Source organism: Heptranchias perlo, chromosome 9 (assembly GCF_035084215.1).
Source record: "Heptranchias perlo isolate sHepPer1 chromosome 9, sHepPer1.hap1, whole genome shotgun sequence".
Lineage (NCBI taxonomy): Eukaryota > Metazoa > Chordata > Chondrichthyes > Hexanchiformes > Hexanchidae > Heptranchias > Heptranchias perlo.
This window is the reverse complement of record NC_090333.1, coordinates 10,236,340-10,259,248: the sequence shown is the minus strand read 5'-3', so window position 1 is coordinate 10,259,248 and position 22,909 is coordinate 10,236,340. Positions and strand designations below refer to the sequence as shown.

Here is a 22,909-nt window from a genome sequence, read left to right as displayed (position 1 = left end):
AAGGGCAGTGACTGTTGCTATGTAGTTAAACGCGGGATCCATTTTTTGCACATGGAACAAACCCACAAACAGTGATGAGATAAATGACTAATGGTCTTGTTTGGTTGGCGTTGGTTGAGAAAAGTAATTTGGCCAGGTCACAGGGGAAACAGTTTCACAGGATTTATAACGTCCACTTGAATAACTGGAACAGGCAGAACGGTCTTGGCTTAACATCTCAACTGTTGAAAGGATAGTTTCAATAGCCAGTCAGCTACCGTGACTTACTTGCAACATACTCAGTCATGAATTATATGGTCAACCTTGGAGATTAAGATATGATGTGACCTTTTCATTATCTGTATCCTCTATTTGCATAAGTGTTTCTGAGTGGAATGCAATACAGAGTTGCTGTAATGCTGCTGACACAACCTCCTGTATTGGCTTCAAACTTGCAATGCAAACAAGGTGGCAGTGCTGTATGCTTCATCAAAAGAGGTGATTTTGAAAGATAGAAAGAACTTGCATTTATATAGCACCCTTCATGACCTCAGGATGTCCCAAAGCGCTTTACAGCCAATGAAGTACTTTTTGTCACTGTTGCAATGTAGCAAACGCGGCAACCAATTTGCGCATAGTAAGGTCCCACAAACAGCATTCAGCTATTAAGATTTTAGTGATGTTAGTTGAGGGATAAATATTGACCAGGACACTGGAGAGAACTCCCCTGCTCTTTGAAATCATGCCATGGGATCTTTTATGTCCACCTGAGAAGGTGGATGTGGCTCGGTTTAACATTTCATCCAAAAGTCGACAGTGCAGAGCTCCCTCAGTCCTGCACTGAGCGTGTCAGCCTGGATTATGTGCTCAAGCCTCTTGAGTGGGACCTGAACCCACAATCTTCTGAGTTCGAAGATTGCAACCCACTGAGCCACAGTTAGTACCTACATGTCTAATGGAAAACACACAGGAAGTTGACTTCTGATGTGGCAGCTGGCCGACTGGAATAGCTCGATCGCTCCCACCCACCCCAGTGTGCACAGAAAGTGATTCTACAATATGAATGTGTTGTAACAGGACAATTTAGAAATCTGGAATGCCAGTACACATACGTACCTCACAAGTTGTCGGTTCCATGCCTATATAACTCTAATATTCGGACAGAGGCAATTTTTAAAAAACTGTACAAAAGTTCATATATTGTATGTCCTACAACCCTCCGAGATCTCTGCGCTCCTCCAATTCTGACCTCTTTCACATCCCCGATTTGCACCGCCCCATCATTGGCGGCCATGCCTTCAGCTGCGTAGACACTAAGCTCTGGAATTCCCTCCCTAAGCCTCTTCACCACTCTTACGCTCCTTAAAACCTACCTGTTTGACCGAGTTTTTGGTCACCTGTTCTAACATCTCTTTATGTGACGGTGTCAAATTTTTGTCTGATAACGCTCCTCTGTGAAGTGCTTTGGGAAGTTTTATTATGTTAAAGGCGCTATTATGAATGCAAGTTGTCGTTGTGTACCTTCAAAAGTTAGTTGGAAGTCTCCAAAATGCCTCAGGCATGTGCCAGAAACGCCCAAAGTGAAGTATGTGAAAGTCACTCGGCACTGATGTCTATGGCATAAGTCTGGCGACCGGGATGATCAATAGGTCAGATTGGGTTGCCGGGAAGAGCAGTTAAGGCCAGGACACGGGACTCTTTTAAGAAACAGCTTGTCGCCATAATGAGAAGGTGGTAGGGTTGATATTTGGAAAGCTGAGATCAAACGGCCCAGAGGGCCTTCTTAATCTGAACCCGTATTATGATCTTGTGCTCTGCCTTCTATTAGGAACATATGCCAGAGTCTCTGTATGATTGTTTGAAACACCACACTCGCTGTGTGTCAAATAGTAACAATAGCATAATTTATAAAAAGATAAATTTGACTTGGATATAAACAAACAAAGCCTACCCATATTCTGTCTCAATATATCTTCCCTTGAAAGTGTATTTAATGGGATGATTCTATTAATCCATCAATCACTGATCTTGAGGTAAAATGCATTTGTCATATATATTCCTTTCACTTTACCTCGTTATTTCTGTTGTTACTTCATGCCTTGTAAAAATTTGCTGTGTTTAGGAGATTGTGAAGACCGCGCATATTATTTAATTATTAATAAGTAAGGTGAGGTTTTGACTTTCCTTAAAGTGCTGGCGGTCCTCCTGTGGCGTTGCTCTGAGTTAAGTCGGATGACGGCTTTTTTTTAATGACGAAAGCCTTGCACGCTGTACTATTCTGCTGCTAAATTGGAACAGTGTTTAAGAGTCCGGCTCCTTTAAGGACACGGAGAATCTCATTGCTTTAAATCCTGAGGTCTATCAAAGCTTAATTGCTGTTGATGAGCAAAATATGCAGTTTGAAAACAAAATGCTTGTAAATTTGTGGCTCCAGGTCAGAATAGAACTAGCATGAAATAACTGGCTTTTCTTTTTCAGTAGAAAGACAGATACAAGAGTAAAACTTCCCTGATGGCCTGGTAACTTTATGCAATGGGTGGTTGAGCCATGCAAGTCAGAAAGGCCCCCAGATTTAAACCCTGGTCTGTGGAGAGTTGGTGATTTTCAGTGGGGTGGTGATGGGGGTTCTTACTATTGGCCTTATCCTTGGTTAGAGAAGGGGAAATCCGTCATAGTTCCTCCTACTGATGACAGCTCTGCTGACACTCACAATTTTGCCAGAGCACTAATTTTGCACTGCTCGTTTTAAAGTCTGTGGTTCATTGGGCTAGAATCTCTCTGTCTCCCTTCAATCCCTGTAAATTGCAAAATCGGTCATTCAAATGGTCAGAGTGTTTTAACAATGCTCCAGTTGCCATTCACTGACCCTCAGGTGGGCAAGTGTGTGTGTTGGGACAACGGGCGAGGACAAGATCAGCCTTGGTTGTGATGCCTTCCATAGTGGAGTAACCTGTCTGTACTCACTGTCAAAGCTTGTACAATGGCCACTAGAACAAGATGGCTCCCAGTGCCTGTGGAACTGTATTCCGACCAAGAATAAAGGGGAAGGGAGACATCTGCACAAAAATTATCAATGTGAAAGTGAAGACTTGATTAAAGTCCCGAATAAATATTGGTCATCAGCTCAAAATTATTCTTCATATCAACTGTTCATTTGTTTTGCTGAATAAAAGGACATTTTGGTTCAGAGTATTATTTAACACTCATTGTCTCTATTGTCAGAATTCCTTCTTATCCACAGCATCTCCAGATGGTTTCAAATCTGACCTAAACAATGACCCAGGTCATTAACCTGCAGATTATTAATGGGGGCCTCAGATACTGCTATAAGGCTATAATACAATGGGGAGGTTCAAACGACACACTAAACTACGAGAGCAAATTTTGTCAGGGTCACCTGTAGCCTCTGTCTTTAGGACTAGGTACGGGTAGGCTAAGCAAGATTTCAGTAGCTGCGAAGCCATTAGAACTAAATGTGTACTGGCTGGGCAAGATTCCAGAACTCAGTTTGCCTGTTGCTGTGAGAGAAACATTTTTTTTCCTTGCTGCACGTATATAACAAAGCTTCTTCAGGCTTTGAATATTTTCATGATGTCAAGACGTGAAGTTGCAGCTTTGCAGTTCTCCACACATGAACCAATGTCTTCTACATAGCCTAATGGATAAAGTCACTGTCCAGTGTAGAGCGGAGGCTAGAATCACTGCCCGCTGCATTAATGAGCATTAGTCACTGCTCAATGTATCACCGAGCATTAGTCTCTGCCCAGTGTAGCACTGAGCATTAGTCACTGCTCAATGTATCACTGAGCATTAGTCACTGCCCAGTGTAGCACTGAGCATTAGTCTCTGCCCGCTGTATCACGGAGCATTAGTCACTGCTCAATGTATCACCGAGCATTAGTCTCTGCCCGCTGTATCACGGAGCATTAGTCACTGCTCAATGTATCACCGAGCATTAGTCACTGCCCAGTGTAGCACTGAGCATTAGTCACTGCCCAGTGTAGCACTGAGCATTAGTCACTGCTCAATGTATCACCGAGCATTAGTCTCTGCCCGGTGTATCACTGAGCATTAGTCACTGCTCAATGTATCACCGAGCATTAGTCTCTGCCCGCTGTATCACGGAGCATTAGTCACTGCTCAATGTATCACCGAGCATTAGTCACTGCCCAGTGTAGCACTGAGCATTAGTCACTGCCCAGTGTAGCACTGAGCATTAGTCACTGCCCAGTGTAGCACTGAGCATTAGTCACTGCTCAATGTATCACCGAGCATTAGTCTCTGCCCGGTGTATCACTGAGCATTAGTCACTGCTCAATGTATCACCGAGCATTAGTCTCTGCCCGCTGTATCACGGAGCATTAGTCACTGCTCAATGTATCACCGAGCATTAGTCACTGCCCAGTGTAGCACTGAGCATTAGTCACTGCCCAGTGTAGCACTGAGCATTAGTCACTGCCCAGTGTAGCACTGAGCATTAGTCACTGCCCAGTGTAGCACTGAGCATTAGTCACTGCTCAATGTATCACCGAGCATTAGTCTCTGCCCGCTGTAGCACGGAGCATTAGTCACTGCTCAATGTATCACTGAGCATTAGTCACTGCCCGGTGCATCACTGAGCATTAGTCACTGCTCAATGTATCACCGAGCATTAGTCACTGCCCAGTGTAGCACTGAGCATTAGTCACTGCCCGGTGCATCACTGAGCATTAGTCACTGCTCAATGTATCATTGAGCATTAGTCACTGCCCGGTGTATCACTGAGCATTAGAGTCACTGCCCGGTGTAGCACCGAGCATTAGAATCACTGCCCAGTGTAGTAGTGAGGCTTAGAGTCACTGAGCATTAGAATCACTGGCTTGTGTAGCACTGAGCATTAGAATCACTGGCTTGTGTAGCACTGAGCATTAGAATCACTGGCTTGTGTTGCCACCAAGATATAGAGACATAACCAGTGTAGCACCAAGATATAGATAGAATCACTGGCCTGTGTGACACCGGACAGAGAATCACTGTCCAGTATAGTGCAAAGCCATAGTCACTGGCCAATGTAGCACCGAGACTTTGAATCACTGTCCAGTGTGGCACCGAGGCTTAGAATCGCTGGCCAATGTAGCACCGGGCCATGAGACAGAGATAGAGAGACATGCTGGGAAAGTGGATGCAATCACACTTAAAAATATCCAAACGTTTTCAAAACTCCTGAAAATTTGATTTGCCTGAATCTGCATCATTTGCTTGTGTGCCATATTACACTCTCAGCGTTGCTTTAGGGTGCTTTGTAATTTCTCAATATTCGGGTTTTGGTGCTGTTGTGCGGTTTGAAAGTTGGTCTGTGATGAGTCAGCTAATCTCTGCTCGGGCAGCAGTTAAGCCTACAGTTGGCCTCAGCACTCCCGGATGAGGGAAGGGAAAAATCAGCCAGATTCCTGCTCCCAACCTTTATCTGGTCATTCCTGATGCAACATATGGATGTGTGAACACTGGGGTGAGGACAGGATTGGACATGGCTATGATCTAGTTTTGTGTGTAAAGTAGGTTGAGGCAGCTCGTGACTTCTGGCGCCTTTGTAATTGTGTCCCAGAAGAGTCAACACCATCAGGAGAGTCATGCACTTGTTTCTCTATAATCCAAATTTGACTAAACAATATTATTTACAGCCTCTGTTAACCAAATTCCATCTTGCCACTTCTGGTTAGGTCAGTCTGCCTCTAACTGGTCAGCTAATTCATACATTGGCAGATGCTGATTGTTAAGGGACTGTCTCTAAACTACCATACTCAAACTTCTATGAAAAATTGGCACACGCTGGCTTGCTTGAAGTTATTTTGGTGACTTATCGGCCTGAATTAAATAGCACACTCTCTAACATTCTGGGAATTAAAGACATTTTCTACTTAATTGTCTGGCAATTGTAATTTAAAAATTTCCTGAGCACTGACTTTAGTTTGTATGAATCGCTGGTTTGTCTTATTAGCAGTGCCCTCCTTAAAAGAGGTTAGGGATTGTAGTTCTGGAGACATCCCACCAGTTACTGGCCTGCACAAAACACAGCACTTAGTGAAATACAAGACAGAATTAACCATTGATACCTGGGATGTTGGCTATTAATTTTAATTTGGGCCAATTTTTTAGTAACAGTACCCACCCTTTAGGAGAGCACTTGTCGTGGTTCTGGTGGGATTGCGTTTCGTCTTGATGCCAATCATCATTGGTCTGTACAAAATAGGACACGTGTTGAAGTAAAGGGACATCTATAGAAGCTTGTGCAAAATAGTTACGGAGACTAGGGGAGAAAACTGGAACAAGACAATATCTCTGAACCAACCCCTGATTCAATCAACAAGTGTTTAGATTTGATTCAAAACCCCTGGGATGGAGGTGAACTTAGATTTCGTTTGTAGCCTTGAATTCACTGCAAGGTGTCAGTTATGTTGTATTTTTCATGGTATTCTGCATTTTTGTTTTGTATGCTTGATATCACCTTTGGCCCAATGGTACAAATGCTGGACCTGCCTTTCGTGTGTTCAAGTCGATCGCTCGATTCCTAGTCAGGTGACGTATGAGGTGTAATAGGATTGATGTTTGCAGCGTGTTATTAATTTACTGAGCATCTTGCAAAGTACAGAGAGAATAATGGATGCCTGTGGGGAACTACAAAGCTGCAGTATTCTTTTATATTTCCTCAGTCTATTTGGTCTTCATGAGCTACATGTCCTACAACCAAGGCACTCCAACCCCACTGTTGACATTGTTCTAAACCAGACACTTTGAAGTGTCGCTAGTTCCTCGGGCAACACTGGGTCTGATTTTCCCTCCCTCCCACAGCAGCACAGCTGAAACAGATAGTCCAGCACTGTATCGAAAAAAAAATGTGTTAACGGAACTAAAGGTAGAAAAATTACCAGGCCCAGATAGAATGCAGCCCAGAATACCGAAGGAGGATGGGGAGGAGATGGAAAGGGGGACCAATCGTCATTCTCTGAAGCTCTTTGGAAATGGGAAATCATGCCAGAGGACCGGAGAGTGGCATGTGCTACATACCTAATCGAGAAAGGGGAAAAGAATACACCAGGAGACTATCGGTCAATTAGTCTATTGTGGGTTGAGCGCATAATACAGGATGAAATTGGTGAACATTTAGAAAGGTATAGGCTGATCAGGGATAGTCAACATGGATTTGTAAAGGGCAATCTGCGCTTGACTAATTTAATTGATTTTTTTTGAGGAAATATCAATGTGTTGATAAAAGAGAATGCAATAGATTTATGTATGAATTTATAGAAGACATTTAATAAGGTGCCACATAAGAGTCTTGTTATGAAATTAAAGTATGTGGGGTATATTTTCATCTTTATCACCTGGGTGGTAATCTGGCGTAGTGATCGCCCAATCTTTATAGAACTCGCCTGATTCTCATTCCAACTAAGTCAACGGAATGAAGATCGGGCGGGTTCTATAAATAGCAGACAATTCGCTCCACCACATTACCTCCCAGCCGGTAAAGATGAAAATCTACCCCTTTCTGCTGTGCTTTCCGTTTCAATTCATTAATTATGTGAGCAGCATGCGTTCAGGTATTTCTGCTCGTTATTTTCAGAAAATTGTTTCGGTTTTTCATTGCTTTCAAAACGAATATCACACATGATGAATGCCAGTACTATCTGCTTAAAATGGTTCTTGGGTGTCCACAATTGCTGCTTATTTTGAAAGGCAAATGCAAGAGGCTTGTTCAAGGTTTGGGGGCTGTCACAAGACATCAGCGGGTGCCCGTTGTTTCTCAAGTAATGCTACATTGACACCTCCACCTATTGTTGCAGTAACTTTGGAATCTTGAGGGCAGTCTCCATTTTTTATATATATGACAGATGGGGATTGATTGGAAATAGTGTTGAATTTTTGCAAGACATTGGCTAGCTCACAGTTTGAGTATTGCATACAGTTCTGGAAGGATATTAGAGCCATAGAAAGGGTGCAGAGAAGATTTGCTGGAATGATACTGGGTGGTGAGGTTAAGGTTCTGAAGAAAGCCCCCCAAAACAAAACTGGGAGCCTTTTCACCGGAATGGAGAAGATTAAAGGGAAATCTAATTGAGCTGTTCAAAATTATGCAAGGTTTTGAGAGGATAAATAGTGAAAGATTATTTCTACTGGCTGATGAATCAACAACAAGGGGACATAGAATCGGGATTATCGCTGGAACAAAGGGGAAGTTAGACTATTTATTTCCACACAGAGGGTCGTTGGAACACAAGTGGCTATTGAGGCAGAAACTAACATCATTTAAAAGGAACTGGATAATGATTTGAAAAGGAAGAATATAAGGGAATACAGGGAAAGGGCTGGGGATTGGGATTGGAGGGGACAGCTCCAGTTGGAGAGCTAACACAGACACGATGGGGTGAGTGGCCACCGACAGTGCTGTAAATTCAACGATTCAATGGAGGACCAACATTTTGTCTCCCATTACCTTGCCTGTGGCCTTAGAAGACTCTTATCTAATCGCAGGATTCAGATAATGTCATGAATTGCAAAGATGAAGGATGAGTGGTTTATAACCATTATCTGCAACCCTCGTGATTAGATTTCAGCCTTGTACTCACTCTCCAAGGCAAAGGTCCATAGTGCAGGAGAGCAGCAAAGGTTGGGATAAACTTAAAAGAGCAGGTAAATTAAGAAGTAATGTTGAGGTTATGCCAAGATTGAATTTTTAAAAAAAGTTTTGAGATTGCAAGAGAAGGAAAGACTGTGGGTGGTGGGATTGGTGGGGAGCGGAAAGGCATTCCACACTTTTGAGGTCCAGGGAAAGAATGGGTAGGAGATAATGTGACGAGTCTTAATTTCAACACACAGTAAAGATGCAGTTAGGATGTTGCGTTTCAATTTAAGCTTAGGAGAAATGAAAGAGAAAAGTTGAGTTAAGCATTAAAATAAAGACCAGAAAGATAATTTTTAAGGTAATTGGCAAAAGGGGCCCGGCCACCAGCCTGTACTTCATTGGTGCGGGCTGGAACAACGCTAATTATTACGGTTTTATTTTGTTTTGTTGTAATCGTAACGCTGGAATATTCAAAATTGTAAACCTCCAAATTGACCATTATTCCCCCTCTGTCCAGTGAACTTTCACCCAAGTTCCTATTCGCTCTGTGCTCCAATTTCTGCAGCCAGATAATCTGTAAACCGTGGAAGGAATCAGCAGTGGCACATTTATCAGAGGTCTCAGCCGCTGGACTCCCCTGTGCCGTCTCAATTTTCACTCGACATTGCTGCAGTACTTTTCTCTTCGTATTCGCCCTAGCCGTGCAGGAGATCAGCGTGCTTTCCTTCAGTGTGTGTGCAGCTATCTAATGTTACACTGTGAATAGGGTCCCTCGCCATTGGCCGGGGCTTTCGGTCGGACTGCCCACTCACTCCAAGTAAAAAGGTACGGGGCTCGATCGGCTCCGGCCCCAAACCAGGGCACAAAAAGAGTTCAGGCGGAGTGAAGAAACCTTGCTGCAGATTTGACCTGGGCTCCCTGATCTTTAATACCTTGGGTGCTCGCAGGTTAGCATTAACTGTGCAGATGTGTTCAGCGCTTTTGTGATATGTTTATATGATCAGTTCTCTCTCCCTCTCAACATCTGGTAACTCCAGTTCAGGACTTCTGTCGATTCTGTGTCAGAACTTGCCTCTCCCCCGCCCCCCCCCCCTACCACTATACAACAGGCAGACAAGCCCATCAAAAGGGGCCTGCATACATTTCTGCTCGGCTTTTATTTCCCCCCTTTTTTTCTGCAGTGTTTACAGGCTGTTCGTCTCCTCGTCTCGAGTTTCCCCCCCCCCTTCCTTAAACGTACAGTCGAAGGAGCATCTGAAATGTGAAAAAAAAGGGGGTTGGAACTGCATCGCGCTTGAGGCCAAGTGTCATCCAGGGAGATGCAAATTAAGTCTACATCAGCAGCCAGCGAGACAGAGAGAAGGTTTTCATTTCAGTTCTGAGGCAGTTTGCTGCTGCTGCTGCTCTCTCTCTACGTGCTAACGCAAGGCCAGATCAGCAATCTTAGTTTCAACAGTTTCCCCAGGCATGAGGCATCAGGTATTTCAAACTGCTTGGACTTAACGAGAGACCCCTTCTCTCTTTCTTGCCCCCCACCCCCCCCTCTCCTCTCCTCTCCTCCTTCTTCCACCCACCCGATGATAAAAGGCTTCATCTGTCTCGGATAACCGGAGCATGCATCCGAGCCGCACAGATTCACCCTGCAACTGCCTGCTATTTGCCGACCTGCAGTGGGCTTCTTTCGCCGCCAGCTTGCCAGCCTGCTGGATCGACTTCTCCGAACCCACCTCTATCCACCACCACCACCACCAACCCCCCCCTCCGCAATCCAAGTCACACAAAAAAAAGATCTCGCAGAATGTCCCACTTTTCTCTTGATAGAAAGGTAAGCTTGAGCTTTGATATTAGAATTAATGTCACAATACACCCAGTTGAGCTGGGGTTTTTTGTGTGTGTGTTAGCATCTCCTCAATTTAGCTCTCCCGAACTTGTGAGTGTGAGTGAGTGAGTGAATGAATGGAACCAATTAGAAGCAAACGGATAGGTTTCATCTGCTCCCAAAAATCAGTTCAGGATCATTTAATTGGACGTCACTGCGTCTTTTTTTTAAAAAAAAAGTTTGCGATTGCAGTAGTTTCAGCAGTTTGTATTTTAAAAAAATATATATGCCTGTACCCAGCTTGAGGTCTGTTTACTCACTGGCACTGTATGGTTTGTGAAAGACTTGCCCAGGTTGCCTGTTCAAAATCCCACCGCCCCCCCCCCCTAACTTTGCTGTGATTGAAAGATTTGGGATCTTGTCGGAAGGTAAAGCAAACAACAACAACAAAACACCCAACAGACCTCTACATTTAAGGTGTTTTTTTTTCTTTGTGCAGAGATTTGTTTTTGCAAAGTCATTTTTCCTTGTGTCAGTTCAGTCGTTGTTCGAATGGAGCCCCATGTCTTCAGTGTATTCATGATGTGGAGTGTATTCAGTGTATTCGGTTGGGATCGCCTGAAGGGGGGCGGGGGGGGGGGCAAGCACACACGGTTTGATTTAAGGAAAATAAAATTTGGAAAATCTGTATTCCAGGGGAGTGAGAAGAGTCGCATCAGAGTGCATTCAATCGAACAAATGATCTGTTGTTTGGTTTCCTCTGATGCTTCTGCCATTCACTCCTTTTGTTCTGCTTTGTCCCCTCACTCTCCTCTTCTCTCTCTCTTCCCCCCCACCCCCAAAAGGACTTGCCATTTCACATTATTCCCCCACCAAATTGTCGGAATTAATACCAGTGCGGGGATTCTGAACTGTTTGAAGGGGAATTAACATATCAAAGCTTTTCACAGCATCGGTTCAATTGATAGAAAAAACTTCAGCTGAGTCTCTCCAGTTTGCTGTGAACTTTTAAGGCCCAAAGGGCATATTGCGGGGGGGGGGGGGGGGGGGGAGGGTTGTGAATGGATAAAATGGGGAGGTGCGTGTGTTCCTGCACTTTTACTGTTTGGTAATTATGGTGAGTTTGTTTAAAAAAAAACACGGTATGTTTGCTGCAAGCTTTCCCCTTTTTGCAAGTGTTCAGACTATTATTTGCTGGTGATTAATGGTTTGCTGTTAGAGAGAGAGAGAGAGAGAAAAAACCTGTGACCTTCTTTGACAAGTTACATAGTTTTCTCAGTCTTTGGCGAGAGATCTTTTTCGTTGCCCTCTTTTTTTTGTATCTCTCTCTTTCTTTTGTGTCTTGGTCTTTGAATTACATCAGCGGCCTGAGAATTTATAAAAGCAGGGGGAGGGGGGACACGAGCTAATATCGACCGAGGTTTTTTTGTCCAGGAAAATTCACTGAAATCAAAAACAAAATGAATTTTTAATAATTTTGATTGGACCGTTTGATAAAAGCGTCGCCCCCCCCCCCCCGCGGTTCTCAGAGCCCCCCAGTGTGAGCTAGCCGGTGGCGGGCTGGACTGGGCTCGATGTTGCCCGCCTGCTTAGCAAGGTGCAGTCGCCGCCTTGTCGTGGTGCGAACTTTGTGAGAGTTTGGTTTGATCCAAACGCTTTTTTTAAAAAAAAAACACCCGCTTTGAAAGGGGTAGGTAGGTGGGTGGGGGGTTAAGATCTGTTGGAGCAATTGTTGCTGTTTGCCCATCTTTGGCTGGCAGACAGACGACAACGACCAAAAAAAAAATCAATGCCTTTAATTCGTCAAAACACTTTTTTTCCCCACCTTGCCTTAACAAATAAATCTAGTCCGGTTGCAGACTGTGTGTTTTTAATTTAGTAACGCAATAATGCATTATCAGTGTGAAACCCGTAGTCGGACTTCAAAGTATTTATTGCTATTTTCACACTTGTGGTGGTGGTTTTTTTTTTGGGGGGGGGGGTGACTGACAAACTATTTTACTGCGAATGCGGTTTATTGTAAAGAGATAGTATTCTAACTACTTGTTAATAGCGATAATCTACAGATTATTGTTAAACGTTGCTCTGTACATTGCCTGGAAAGATACTGGACAATGTAGCAATAAAACTTGACCATCGTAATAATCCAAACTTGGGGAGAAATCTTGTGCTGCTATCACATCCCTTCAGCTGTCGTTTTCGATCTCTGGGATAACTTTGTGTCAGGGACAGGAAACCGGACAGATTGCTCTCAAAAGTAGCGAGGATCCGGGGTTGAAAGGGCGGTGGAAGCAGATTCAATAATAACTTTCAAAAGGGAATTGGATAAACACTTGAAGGGGGAAAACAAAAATTTGCAGGGCTGTGGAGAAAGGGCAGCGGGAGTGGGACTAATTGGATAGCTCTTGCAAAGAGCCTGCACAGGCATGATGGGCCGAATAGCCGCCTCTTGTGCTGTATCATTCCATGATCCAGTAGGATATTGAATCAGATGGGCAGACCAGTGCAAAGCAGGTCACTTTATTTGTTTTGTCTTTGGCTAGTGAAACTCAATTAAGACTTTTCCCACTGTCCTGACTCTTAGGCTTTTCCATTCGTTAATGATTAGATGAAAGCAATTTACAAGACTCTTGATGCGGTAGGAGTGCACTGTAAAAGTTATATATCCCGGTGCACAACTTACTTTGTAGAAAAGAAAACCTACTTTGCCCTTAACAGTCCCACTTTTTTTATGGCTGCAATTTTAACCTTCACTGGTCAAACTGAATGCTTTAGAGATTTTTTTTTTGGTGTATCTGAGAACTGAAGTGCAAAGGAGGAGTAGCGCTCATTAAATATTTGTTTCTATCCATTCCCAGAGATTTATTTAGCACTAGGGTGCTCCACACCCCTTTTAACTACTGCCTAAATTTCCTGCGCTCCTTTTGCTAAGCTGCTACAGGAGCAGTGTTGCCCTAGCTCGAGGATTATATCAAGTACTTTGTTGTTAATCTTTCGCACAAATGTCCGGGTAATAATTAGCCACACAAGGCAGAGGTTTCGTATTATTCTGTCCGCTAGTCCCTGAAAAAGATTTGTGATTTCACCACATTCCATTCTAGTAGTATAGATGTCCTTTTATTTTCTGTTTTAAAATTTATTTTCTCCACCTCTCCCCTTTTTAAGTTGCTCCTTAAAACATACGTCTTTGACCAAGCTTTTGGTCACCTGTCCTAATATCTCTTTATGTGGCTCTATGTCACATTTTGTCTGATTACGCTCCTGTGAAGCGCTGTGGGATGTTTCACTACGTTAAAGGTGCTTTATAAATGCAAGTTGTTGTTGTTTTAAACAGTAAAATAATTTTTCTCCTGCTGGCTCAGTGAATTTTCCACTGCGTGCACTCAACTAAACAGACCAGGAAAGCCCCACATCCCACCCTTTTCTCAGTCCGGGCTGGTCTCAAATCAACCAGCAGCAGAGACGCCACAGTCGGCCTCGAGCGTCCCTGGATTAGGGAGAGGAAAATCAGCTGGGGAGAGGGTTCCTGTACCTCCTCCTCTCCTACCCTGCTGAAAAGTGGGAAAAGCTTTGGGCTCAGCTGCGACGCCCTCGATGACGGAATAGCCGACCTACGGTGGCCGTCGGTAGCTCACGTGTTGTGAGGGGCGGCCACTTTGGAAGAGGCGCGGGGAAGGCTAAAGATTCTAGCTTGCCTGTACCGAATGCTAGAAAGGGGTAAACGCCTTCAAGAGAGGAAGTCAAAGCAAGGAAAATAAAATATAGTCCTGAGGAAAAACATCAATCAATAGGCGGAGATCACTCGCCGCTGAGTTACGAGAGACCGATACCCACAGGTAACGTACCCCAGCAAACTGGCAGCGGGTAGGGAAAAAAAAATCAAGATATAGAAGTGGTTAAACATGGTAGGAAATTTAAAAAGATAACCTGCTAACAGCTTAACAGTTTGGCAAATCTTTTTGACTTCCGAACATGATTCCAGACTGCAAATCTTTACATTTTAGTAGATTAGACTCCAAATTATAAATAATTTAGAGTGGTTTCCTGAAAGCTGTGCAATCAATTGGAACTCAAGGATGATCCTGGTTTATTTTTGTTGTCGTCACTTGAGCGTTGCGAACTTGATATATTCAAATTGACTTTATTTTTCCAAATTTCTCGGTAAATTTTTGTTCTTTTTGCCATTTTTGGGTGGGAGGCGTTCTAAATTGAGGATTTATAAAATTAATTAATTGGTCTTGCCGCCAACCCTATATATGGTTGTTGCACAAAGATTTAACGGGAGCCAGCCCAGTTGTGCTCGTGTGTGTTTTCATCATTCTGGAGAGAAGCTCTGTAGTAATTGTCGTGTAATGGGTATCCAGAGCCAACCCGATAGTAAATCTGTAAGAAATTTATAATTTAGTTGCAGTAGCATATTGTTCAGGAATAATAATCTTCAATCATGTCTTGAAGCTCAACACATCGCAGACTATGATTAATAATTCACAACGTGATTCAGAGGGTCTTGCGAAATAACAAAATTGCTCCTGAATATATATCCCCCCCCCCCCACCACCCCAACCCCCCCACAACCCCCGAGTTGTATCAAGGCTTTCGAAATGTGTCTGCGAGCAGTCTATCTACTCAACCCTGTTATTTACAAAGTGTGAGGGAGATGCTCGCTAATAACGGCTCGACTGTTTGAGAGCAAGAAAAAAATGCAATGGCTTGCCACCTGCAGTTAAAACTGCAGCCTCCAGCCAAATGTCAATTGGTCGAGCAGCAAACATTTTTATCCATTCAAAGCTATTTGCGCGAAATGATGGCTGACAGGTTAACCTGGGCCACTTTACGCGTATAATTAGAAAATATTGCATCCGCAAAGCGAGGGTGATTTCAGTGCGTTGGAGGGAGAACAGCTGGTTGAACCTTAGTGAGCAAGTAGCCGGTTTTGTTAGGAGTCACTCAAACTGGCGATGGGGGGATGATTTCCCCTACGAGCGACATGCAGCAAAAGCGCGCGTGGGCAAAATCTTACCCGAGTCGACATGGAAACCTTTTTCAGTCATTCGTTCAGATAAATAAATCTAAACAGAATGAATAGAGAGAGGTTTTATTTTACAGTAGAAATTATATTTTTAAATACATTAAATCAAAAGTAAAATATTGGAAATCTGAAATAAAAACAGAAAATGCTGGGAGAAACGCTCAGCGGGTCAGGCAGCATCTGTGGGGAGAGAGAAACGGAGTTAACGTTTCAGGTTGATGACCTTTCATTGGAACCTTTCAATCAGAATACATTGGTGTTTTTAGGTAGAATTTGTCACCGAGGTGACTGGGCGGGTGTGCTGGGCAGTGGAGAATAGTTAACTGGGCGATGTTTGTTTAATACTTGAGTTTATGAATTCATTTCAACGGGAGTGAGGAAAGTTGTTCACTATTGGGCTGTCACTGGGATTTCAGTAATGTGTAATGGGGTAACAGTACATATTTTACATAGAATTACGTTGAGTCTACAGCATAGAAACAAGCCATTCAGCCCAACTGGTCCTTGCCAGCATTTATGCTCCACACGCGTCTTCATCTAACACTATCAACATATCCTTCTATTCCTTTCTCCTTCGTGTGCTTGTCGAGCTTCCCTTTAGATGCATCTATGCTATTGGCGTCAGCCACTCCTTGTGGTAGCGAGTGCCGCATTCTCACCACTCTTTTGGGTAAAGAATATATAATAAAATATGCCGTCATGCTATATGTCTACTTCAACTGTGGGGGGAGAAAAAACAAACACAGTACAATTATGGATTTTACCCATTCAAATTTAGCTCTTGACTAAGGAGAGAGCATTTTGAGCTGAAATATCACTAAGTTGAAGTACTGGCTGTAGTAGCAATTTGAGGTGATGAATTAAAACTATCGCACGATGCATTAAATAAGCTGGATAACGGCAGCACCGTAGGATTCTGTGTGTATTTATTGGAGTTAGAATGGCAGGTGTTAATCTGTCCTAATTTGCATTGAAACAATTAAAGGTACGTTGAAATAGTACCCTGCACCGCACTCCAAAAAGCCCCGTGAAGTGACGGGCCTACCATTTTAATTGGGTAAAATGCGAGTTGAATTCACGGCTGGATTTGGGCTCCTCACAGCAACTGGAGCTGCACCTGCTGCAGAGTCTGCTAGTGTCAGTGCACCGAGCCCACAGTGTGTGAGTGTGTGTGTGTGTGTCTCTCTCAGTCTGTTCAGTCAGTGCGGGTAACGCAGCCAAAGGGATCAGAAAATGACAAACCAGAACCAATGGACCTTGCCTGGGTCATGAAGTCAACTCGAAGGAATGTGCTAGGGAGCCGGCATGAGAGCAGAGGACAAATGTCACTCTGAATGGAGATGTTTAAATCAGGCCGTGGTCCTGGGGGTGAGTTTTTTATTCCTGTTTTAGCCCGGATGTGTTGTCTGCCTCTACCCAGCCGCGGCATTAATCACCGTTTGACAAGAGAACTTGTGCTGGACAAAATTGGTCCTGTCACTTGATTTCCTTGAGTCTTGTTTGGGCTATATTATGTTAACTTTAAAATCCACACCAAGGGATTCAGCCTTTACCCTCTTCATTTTTGTGTTAAGTACAGCTGTTCCCAAACCAATCTGACTTAAGTCACTCTTAAGCAGAGCTCCAAGACCTCCAGGTGTTTCTCTCCTCTCCTTCCTGCATGTGTGCCTCCAATAGAGGGGGATTCCAGCCAAATGTGGGCCCTGCGGTTCATTAGAGGCACGCTGACCACCTCCTTTTATGCTAGAGAGACTGTTGGGAGTTCTGCACGAATCCCACCAGCAACATACTATTAAAAGGCTCTCCTAAGAGAGGTTTTATTGAATGCCCTTTCTGACTAGGTGCTTGGTGGGTCTAAAGTAGGGAGGCGCAAGTGTAGTTTCTTGACCAAATTCACCTCAGCATGTTGCCTTGAGAGCACTAAACTCAAGTGGACCGTCTTGCTGGACTGGGCAGGGTTTTAAACTGCTCCAATGGGGTAAGGTTACAGCTGAGCTCTATACATAAAGCCAACGCACAAATGTCAAATGAATCTGTCTTTGCTCTTGGTACTCTCGATTCATGGGAGCATAACGTAAAATGCTTTGAATTGAGCTAGCAGCCAGGCTGAGTCCTAGACTGGTGATGTTAGTAACAAATGTGTTAAGAGGTTCCTATTACATTCCCTTGCTTTTAATGAAGGGTGCTGACCCATTTAAAATGAGGAGGTTAATGGTTGAAAATAGGAGGCAGGGGAGTTTCGTGTTAGTTACAGCTCAGTCCCAATCCACGTATATGCATTTTTATTTTCAATGTCTGAATGATGTGACTGCTCTGTCTTTGTAGCACTGAGGCTATGCTTAAGATATTTTTTACTTGGGATAATTGTCCTGCACCGTGTCACTGCAACTAACCCTTAAAAACTTGTTTCTGCACTGAACAGTAAACAGTGGCATCTTGTGGTCTTTCTTGTATCCTGATCCTTTCTTACTACTTTGTGTTTTGTGGTTGCTGATTTCTCAGCAAGTGAGGCGTCCTCTTGGGCTAAAATCAGGCCGTTGCTCCATGTGTAACATGGCTACGCTCCCCGCTGGAGGAAAAATCCCTAATCCTTGGCTCCCTTTATCTGTTGGTTGACGGTGGGGGCAGGGTTTTACAAAACAAAGGGGCTAAAATGGAGTGATGTCGTACCAGTAACTCCAGTTGAGGTCTTTAAGATTATGAAAGGGTAGATATAGAGAAGATGTTTCCACTTGTGAGGGGAGTTCAAAACTAGGGGCCATAAATACAAGGTCATCACTAATAAATCCAATTAGGAATTCAGGGGCAACGACTTTACCCAGAGAGTGGTTAGAATGTGGAACTTGTTACCACATGGACTATTGAGCAAATAACAAAGATGCCTTTTAGGGGAAGCTAGATAAGCACATGAGGGAGAATGGAATAGAAGGATATGCTGATAGGGTTAGATGAAGTATGGAGGGAGGAGGCTTGTGTGGAGCACAAACACCGACATGGACCAGTTGGGCCGAATGGCCTGTTTCTGTGCTGTAAATTTTATGTAATTTGTGTTAACGCATTGGTGCGAAATTCCTTCTGTCCACCATTTTGAGGAAGGTGTCACTTCCCCGTGGGCATGTTAAAGCCCCGACAAAATCTCGCATGCGTGCATCGAAGCGTTTGTTACAAATATAATACAGCGCCATTTCAACCCATGGGTTAATTTGGACCCTTATAGGAAAATGAATCCCCCCCCCCCACCCCCTTCAAATACAATAAGTTTCTTCAAACATTCTAGAAGACGTCGTGATGGATTGAAGCTCGCTGGTTGCCATTTGTTACCGCCGTGCATTTTTTTTTACAGGGCCTGAGTACATATACATTTTAAAACAACATGAAATCTCAGGAACGAAGTACCAAGGGAAGGTACAATGTTAGTGCACAAGCAATGCTGCCTGCTCACCCCTCGAATGTAACCCAGACTGATGGGACGGGAGGGCCACTCCCTCTACCAGCTGCAAAGCTCCTAATTGCCATGAGTTTGAGCGGGCACGACCCAGTTCGCCTAATGACTACAAATTTATAGCACTAAATTGCGTATAATGGCACTAAATTGTCAGCCTCACTCAGAAACGAGGAGAAATGATAGCTTGTGTGGAGAATGAAGATGTCAGACTGGCAAAGCTAAAGAGTGCTTTTCGAAACTTGGCATTAATTGGTGGGGCACTGGAAGGGGGAGATTTACTCGACATCTTACCCGCCGACCTTGGAGTGCATCGATGCTGACACTGTCTGCAAAAAAAACCCCAAAAAAATTGGGTCGCAAAAGGCTCAAATTTCTCAAAATTGTTCAGTGTCATTGCTCCATTTCTCAGCACCTCTTTCTAGGGACAGGGGAAGAGCTTTCTTCTGTGTGCTGTGTGGAGTGAAATCGTTTGTCAAGAATGCTTTCATGAAATTTGCTACACCTCGTACACAAAGGAAATCTTCCTTAGTTTGTTAATTGGTCAGCACAAACTCCCTCTTCCCCCCCCCAAACGCACGCACAATTTGTTTTCTTGAACAGCCCTGGTAAATGGCAAATTAGAGACCATAATTCCACATTTAAAAAAATAATTACTTTTTTGGTCCAAGATTCGTGCAAATGTTACTTATTCCCAGAGTCAAATATTCAGTTAAACAGCGTTTGTTGAAGCGCGAGGGGGGGGGGGGAATTTCAGATGTCGGAAATCTTGTGCAGAAGCAGGAAAATGCACGCAGCGCAAAGCTTGTCCGTCAGCTTTTGGATAAAGGGTCAGTTGACCTGTCCGGGTGGATGCGGGACCTCAGTGCGGGACCCCAGCCGATTGTTAACCTGAATTCTCTCAGTCTCCACTTGCTGCTCTTTATTCCCAGCAACTTGTTAAGGATTGGGTTGGGCTTTCCGAGAATTGGGAGATACACGTGGTGAGCAGTACACAATCGCTGCCTCACCAGACGCTCGCTGTCTCCGTCTCTTTCTCTCGGTGGGTTCTTCGTTCCTCTCAAACAGGTCGAGGAGAAGAAAATGAGAGTTTATTGATTTGCCTCCGAGTCCTTTCTTTGTAATATTTTGGCACGAATGTTTTAAAAACTGAAAATTCAGAATTCGACATACAGAAACTAGAATTCTCTTGATCCAAAAAAAAACCACTGGGTGAACATGAAGTAAAATCTCCCACCTCTTATTCCCTGAAGTGTAAATCAGCCTTATTTTCTCATAGAATTCTCAGAATGACTTAGGGACGGGTTTCATCCGTTTGCTGTTTCATGAGCTTTATTTCAGGGGTGTTGCGAATTGATTTGAGTGATAGGCCTGGAGAGATGACGCGCTCAAGGATTCAGCTTCAGTGAGCTGAACGGCTCCTTTTCTCCTTTTCCCTCGTCTTGTGTTCTTACAGAACCTGCCATGCAACACATCCCGCGCTTGTCATTATTGCAAGCACGCAGCTATCTGTCCAATCCAAATTTAACCCATCAACTCATTTTAACCCTTAACTCAGCCCAGAGGGAAACAGCTGCCAAAAGCCTGATGAACACAACATGCAAAAATAATCCCACTCTTTGTATTAATCCTTTCAATGCCTCTTTACCTGTTTTTGTACCATTTCGAGGGGGGGAAAAAAACTTTCCCTGACTCTATTATACTCTTTCCCTTTTGTCTCTCTTTTTTTCCTTCGATTTTTTTTTTTCTTTGGTTCTGTTTTCTTCCCACCCTTTCCTTGATCTGTAAGATGATTCAGTATTGTAAATGGACAAATTGTTCTCCTAAGACAGCTCCATTCGTGATGTTACTGTCACTTAATTTTAAAATGTTTATAGATTCAATGAAAATCCTCCACAGGACCTGAGTGATGGTTGGGGGGCGGGTGGGTTATGTGTTCAGACACAGTAATGCGTTCTAAGTAGGTCAGTTTGGCGACACGATTGCAGCTTTATCGAAAATGCTGAGCAAAGTACAGAGCCGGAATATGCAGTCGACGGCTCGTCTGGCCTTGCACGGGTTGTGTCTGCGGTCTTTGCAGGTCGTCTCATTTTTAAAAAAAAAAGTGTTTATGGCAGTTCAAGAGACCAAACTGGGACTGGGGTTATCCATCAAAAACAAATATGATTAAGAGAAGCTCGGGATGGATTTATGAGCAGGAGATTGTGCCATACACATTTATTGGACTTCTTGTCTCCCCCCCCCTCACCACCCCCCGAGGGATGCGCTAAGTTATTAGAGGGGGTAATCCAGGAGATATTGGATACCTTGACGTTGACATACAACAGCCCACAAGAAACTGGCACTGAAGGTGAAAGCTTGTGAACTCCGAGGAGAAGAAGTAAAGTTGACTGACATCTGGCAGCGAAGCAGCTAAGAGATAGTTTGAAAGATAGCAGTCATTTTTAAATTATTATTATTGTTGTTCTCCCCACCGTTGCCGCAGTGCAGTTCCATTGGTGCTGGTTGTCCTCTGTTACCTTGCCCGAGTGTGGCCGCCATTGGTGTGTGTGTGTGTGTGCGTGAGCCTAGGAGGTGAGTGCTACTGGGCTGTTTGACCATGGAAGCCATTCCAGCTGAATGCGATCTTGAGGTCCACATGCAGTACGTACTTTCCATCAGGAGTCATTAAATAGTCATCGGGATGGGGAGGTGTTGGGGGGAGGTTTCCACTTCTGATGGCCGTCTAGTGCCTCTCTCTCTCCTGTGGAGACATCAGGTGAAGGCGGGATTGTGGAGTCCAGATGGTTGAATGGTCTGCTGACACACGCCTGGGTATGCACTTAGAGAATGGTCCCCCTTGAGCGAGATACCAGAGGCGCCTGTGGAATTGTACTTTAGCAGGAGTCGACACTTACAAGAGAGCAGAAAGGGCTACATTTGGCAAATGAAAGTATCTGGATCGTGAGATAGCGATTAACGAGGCCATTAAACTAGTTTTGAGGCATTGCCAGAAGCTCGGGGCCAATGATAATTTGGCATTCATTCTATAGAAAGCATTGATGCGACCACAGTTTGAATATCCCATTCATTTTTTTGTCACAGTACAGCCCATAAAAGATCCTTTGGCACTGTTTCGAAGAAGAGCAGGGGCGTTCTTCCCAGCGTCTTGGCTAATATTTATCCCTCAACCAACGTCACTAAAACAGATTATCTGGTCCTTATCTCATTGCTGTTTGTGAGGTCTTACTGTGCCCAAATTGGCTGCCGTGTTTCCTACATTACAACAGTGACTACACTTCAAAAGTATTCAATTGGCTGTAAAGCTTTGGGATGTCCTGAGGCCATGAAAGGCACTGTATAAATGCAAGTTCTTTCTTTCTTTTCAAATACACATTGATTCATTGGAAAGGGAGCTGAGGAAAGCAACCAAGATATGTGCTACAAAGACTAGCCAAGGGTGTTAAGGAGTTGTGTGTACTGGAGTCGAGATGTACTGCAGGTCCAGCTTGCAAGTGAGGCCACCCTTGTGTGGGTTTCATGCTGGGACCAATTTGAAGGCAGAAGTGGCCTCAGTTCAGTTGCTGATGAGAAAAAGGGGTATGGGATAGAAAGGATGGTTGAACAGTAGCCTGCTGAAGACAGAAAGCGAGGTGCTGGTGCGAGTGGTGTTAAAGGATGGGGGAACGCATGCAGAAAGATGGGGCTGAAGCAAACGGCTGTGTCAGAATTGTCCAATGTAGCGAAGGGTTTAAAGACCAGGGGCCTCGAGTAAAAAAATGAGGAAGATAGGTGTCAGAAGGCAAGTCACGTAGAGGGTAAATTCTGTGATCCTGCACTCCAAGCACGGAGGTACTTTTTGAAGGGAGTGCAAGTCAGAGATAGGCCTACGATACTGTAGCATCAATTCCCCAAAGTTCACTCCCTTCGAATGCTGCTTCTCTCTGATCACGGAATTTACCCTTAATAGTTTTTCGTCCAGAGGGTAATAGACTTGTAGAATAAGTTTTCAGAGAATATAAGTAGGTTTAAGAGAAAATTTGGTGTGCTTCTCTGGAGAGA

The 22,909-nt window shown here is 44.0% G+C and overlaps 1 protein-coding gene across 6 annotated transcripts in view; it reads left to right on the top strand.

Moving 5' to 3' along the window:
- Positions 1 to 22,909, top strand: part of adgrl2a (adhesion G protein-coupled receptor L2a) — a 400,733-nt gene that overhangs the window by 63,303 nt on the left and 314,521 nt on the right. For 2 of the 6 annotated variants that reach the window (XM_067989842.1, XM_067989838.1), the window contains exon 1: positions 9,742 to 10,403. The exons of 2 other annotated variants lie outside the window; for them this stretch is intronic. The gene's annotated coding sequence lies outside the window, so the exon portion shown is untranslated. Of the gene's footprint in view, positions 1 to 9,727; positions 10,404 to 22,909 lie in introns of those variants that run through there. 2 more of the 6 variants (XM_067989843.1, XM_067989841.1) reach the window with 2 other exon arrangements.